The sequence below is a fragment of the Salvelinus fontinalis genome, chromosome 19 (assembly GCF_029448725.1).
Source record: "Salvelinus fontinalis isolate EN_2023a chromosome 19, ASM2944872v1, whole genome shotgun sequence".
NCBI lineage: Eukaryota > Metazoa > Chordata > Actinopteri > Salmoniformes > Salmonidae > Salvelinus > Salvelinus fontinalis.
In genome coordinates this window covers 49,031,213-49,036,700 of record NC_074683.1, presented here as the reverse complement: position 1 = coordinate 49,036,700, position 5,488 = coordinate 49,031,213, and positions in this window count along the sequence as shown.

Genomic DNA, 5,488 nt, shown 5'->3' with positions numbered 1-5,488 from the left:
GTAGTAATACTGTATGAATTAGAAGGTAGTAATACTGTATGAATTAGAGGGTAGTAATACTGTATGAATTAGAAGGTAGTAATACTGTATGAATTAGAGGGTAGTAATACTGTATGAATTAGAAGGTAGTAATACTGTATGAATTAGAGGGTAGTAATACTGTATGAATTAGAAGGTAGTAATATTGTATGAATTAGAAGGTAGTAATACTGTATGAATTAGAGGGTAGTAATACTGTATGAATTAGAGGGTAGTAATACTGTATGAATTAGAGGGTAGTAATACTGTATGAATTAGAGGGTAGTAATACTGTATGAATTAGAGGGTAGTAATACTGTATGAATTAGAAGGTAGTAATACTGTATGAATTAGAGGGTAGTAATACTGTATGAATTACAGGGTAGTAATACTGTATATATATATATCAATTAGAGGGTAGTAATACTGTATGAATTAGAGGGTAGTAATACTGTATGAATTAGAGGGTAGTAATACTGTATGAATTAGAGGGTAGTAATATTGTATGACTTAGAGGGTAGTAATACTGTATGAATTAGAAGGTAGTAATACTGTATGAATTAGGTAGTAATACTGTATGAATTAGAGGGTAGTAATACTGTATGAATTAGAAGGTAGTAATACTGTATGAATTAGGTAGTAATACTGTATGAATTAGAAGGTAGTAATACTGTATGAATTAGAGGGTAGTAATACTGTATAATATATAATATATGAATTAGAGGGTAGTAATACTGTATATATATATATATGAATTAGAGGGTAGTAATACTGTATGAATTAGAGGGTAGTAATACTGTATGAATTAGAAGGTAGTAATACTGTATGAATTAGAGGGTAGTAATACTGTATGAATTAGAGGGTAGTAATACTGTATGAATTAGAAGGTAGTAATACTGTATGAATTAGAAGGTAGTAATACTGTATGAATTAGAGGGTAGTAATACTGTATGAATTAGAAGGTAGTAATACTGTCTGAATTAGAGGGTAGTAATACTGTATGAATTAGAGGGTAGTAATACTGTATGAATTAGAGGGTAGTAATACTGTCTGAATTAGAGGGTAGTAATACTGTATGAATTAGAGGGTAGTAATACTGTATGAATTAGAGGGTAGTAATACTGTATATATATATATGAATTAGAGGGTAGTAATACTGTATGAATTAGAGGGTAGTAATACTGTATGAATTAGAGGGTAGTAATACTGTATGAATTAGAGGGTAGTAATACTGTATGAATTAGAAGGTAGTAATACTGTATGAATTAGAAGGTAGTAATACTGTATGAATTAGAGGGTAGTAATACTGTATGAATTAGAGGGTAGTAATACTGTATGAATTAGAAGGTAGTAATACTGTATGAATTAGAGGGTAGTAATACTGTATGAATTAGAGGGTAGTAATACTGTATGAATTAGAGGGTAGTAATACTGTATGAATTAGAAGGTAGTAATACTGTATGAATTAGAGGGTAGTAATACTGTATATATATATATGAATTAGAGGGTAGTAATACTGTATGAATTAGAGGGTAGTAATACTGTATGAATTAGAGGGTAGTAATACTGTATGAATTAGAGGGTAGTAATACTGTATGAATTAGAGGGTAGTAATACTGTATGAATTAGAGGTAGTAATACTGTATGAATTAGAGGGTAGTAATACTGTATGAATTAGAGGGTAGTAATACTGTATGAATTAGAAGGTAGTAATACTGTATGAATTAGAGGGTAGTAATACTGTATGAATTAGAGGGTAGTAATACTGTATGAATTAGAGGGTAGTAATACTGTATGAATTACAGGGTAGTAATACTGTATATATATATATGAATTAGAGGGTAGTAATACTGTATATATATATATGAATTAGAGGGTAGTAATACTGTATGAATTAGAGGGTAGTAATACTGTATGAATTAGAGGGTAGTAATACTGTATGAATTAGAGGGTAGTAATACTGTATGAATTAGAGGGTAGTAATACTGTATGAATTAGAAGGTAGTAATACTGTATGAATTAGAGGGTAGTAATACTGTATGAATTAGAGGGTAGTAATACTGTATGAATTAGAGGGTAGTAATACTGTATGAATTAGAGGGTAGTAATACTGTATGAATTAGAGGGTAGTAATACTGTATGAATTAGAGGGTAGTAATACTGTATATATATATATGAATTAGAAGGTAGTAATACTGTATGAATTAGAGGGTAGTAATACTGTATGAATTAGAGGTAGTAATACTGTATGAATTAGAGGGTAGTAATACTGTATGAATTAGAAGGTAGTAATACTGTATGAATTAGAAGGTAGTAATACTGTATGAATTAGAAGGTAGTAATACTGTATGAATTAGAGGGTAGTAATACTGTATGAATTAGAAGGTAGTAATACTGTATGAATTAGAGGGTAGTAATACTGTATGAATTAGAAGGTAGTAATACTGTATGAATTAGAGGGTAGTAATACTGTATGAATTAGAAGGTAGTAATACTGTATGAATTAGAGGGTAGTAATACTGTATGAATTAGAAGGTAGTAATACTGTATGAATTAGAAGGTAGTAATACTGTATGAATTAGAAGGTAGTAATACTGTATGAATTAGAGGGTAGTAATACTGTATGAATTAGAGGGTAGTAATACTGTATGAATTAGAAGGTAGTAATACTGTATGAATTAGAAGGTAGTAATACTGTATGAATTAGAGGGTAGTAATACTGTATGAATTAGAAGGTAGTAATACTGTATGAATTAGAAGGTAGTAATACTGTATGAATTAGAGGGTAGTAATACTGTATGAATTAGAGGGTAGTAATACTGTATGAATTAGAGGGTAGTAATACTGTATGAATTAGAGGGTAGTAATACTGTATGAATTAGAGGGTAGTAATACTGTATGAATTAGAGGGTAGTAATACTGTATGAATTAGAGGGTAGTAATACTGTATGATATATATCAATTAGAGGGTAGTAATACTGTATGAATTAGAGGGTAGTAATACTGTATGAATTAGAGGGTAGTAATAATGTATGAATTAGAAGGTAGTAATACTGTATGAATTAGAGGGTAGTAATACTGTATGAATTAGAGGGTAGTAATACTGTATGAATTACAGGGTAGTAATACTGTATGAATTACAGGGTAGTAATACTGTATATATATATATCAATTAGAGGGTAGTAATACTGTATGAATTAGAGGGTAGTAATACTGTATGAATTAGAGGGTAGTAATACTGTATGAATTAGAGGGTAGTAATATTGTATGACTTAGAGGGTAGTAATACTGTATGAATTAGAAGGTAGTAATACTGTATGAATTAGGTAGTAATACTGTATGAATTAGAGGGTAGTAATACTGTATGAATTAGAAGGTAGTAATATTGTATGAATTAGGTAGTAATACTGTATGAATTAGAAGGTAGTAATACTGTATGAATTAGAGGGTAGTAATACTGTATATATATATATATATATATGAATTAGAGGGCAGTAATACTGTATATATATATATATATGAATTAGAGGGTAGTAATACTGTATGAATTAGAGGGTAGTAATACTGTATGAATTAGAAGGTAGTAATACTGTATGAATTAGAGGGTAGTAATACTGTATGAATTAGAGGGTAGTAATACTGTATGAATTAGAAGGTAGTAATACTGTATGAATTAGAAGGTAGTAATACTGTATGAATTAGAGGGTAGTAATACTGTATGAATTAGAAGGTAGTAATACTGTCTGAATTAGAGGGTAGTAATACTGTATGAATTAGAGGGTAGTAATACTGTATGAATTAGAGGGTAGTAATACTGTCTGAATTAGAGGGTAGTAATACTGTATGAATTAGAAGGTAGTAATACTGTATGAATTAGAGGGTAGTAATACTGTATATATATATATGAATTAGAAGGTAGTAATACTGTATGAATTAGAGGGTAGTAATACTGTATGAATTAGAGGTAGTAATACTGTATGAATTAGAGGGTAGTAATACTGTATGAATTAGAAGGTAGTAATACTGTATGAATTAGAAGGTAGTAATACTGTATGAATTAGAAGGTAGTAATACTGTATGAATTAGAGGGTAGTAATACTGTATGAATTAGAAGGTAGTAATACTGTATGAATTAGAGGGTAGTAATACTGTATGAATTAGAAGGTAGTAATACTGTATGAATTAGAGGGTAGTAATACTGTATGAATTAGAAGGTAGTAATACTGTATATATATATATGAATTAGAGGGTAGTAATACTGTATATATATATATGAATTAGAGGGTAGTAATACTGTATGAATTAGAGGGTAGTAATACTGTATGAATTAGAGGGTAGTAATACTGTATGAATTAGAAGGTAGTAATACTGTATATATATATATGAATTAGAGGGTAGTAATACTGTATGAATTAGAGGTAGTAATACTGTATGAATTAGAAGGTAGTAATACTGTATGAATTAGAAGGTAGTAATACTGTATGAATTAGAAGGTAGTAATACTGTCTGAATTAGAAGGTAGTAATACTGTATGAATTAGAGGGTAGTAATACTGTATGAATTAGAGGGTAGTAATACTGTATGAATTACAGGGTAGTAATACTGTATATATATATATGAATTAGAGGGTAGTAATACTGTATATATATATATATGAATTAGAGGGTAGTAATACTGTATGAATTAGAGGGTAGTAATACTGTATGAATTAGAAGGTAGTAATACCGTATGAATTAGAGGGTAGTAATACTGTATGAATTAGAGGGTAGTAATACTGTCTGAATTAGAGGGTAGTAATACCGTATGAATTAGAGGGTAGTAATACTGTATGAATTAGAGGGTAGTAATACTGTATGAATTAGAGGGTAGTAATACTGTATGAATTAGAAGGTAGTAATACTGTATGAATTAGAGGGTAGTAATACTGTATGAATTAGAGGGTAGTAATACTGTATGAATTAGAGGGTAGTAATACTGTATGAATTAGAGGGTAGTAATACTGTATGAATTAGAGGGTAGTAATACTGTATGAATTAGAGGGTAGTAATACTGTATGAATTAGAGGGTAGTAATACTGTATGAATTAGAGGGTAGTAATACTGTATGAATTAGAAGGTAGTAATACTGTATGAATTAGAGGGTAGTAATACTGTATATATATATATGAATTAGAGGGTAGTAATACTGTATGAATTAGAGGGTAGTAATACTGTATGAATTAGAGGGTAGTAATACTGTATGACTTAGAGGGTAGTAATACTGTATGAATTAGAGGGTAGTAATACTGTCTGAATAGAGGGTAGTAATACTGTATGAATTAGAGGGTAGTAATACTGTATGAATTAGAGGGTAGTAATACTGTATGAATTAGAAGGTAGTAATACTGTCTGAATTAGAGGGTAGTAATACTGTATGAATTAGAGGGTAGTAATACTGTATGAATTAGAGGGTAGTAATACTGTATGAATTA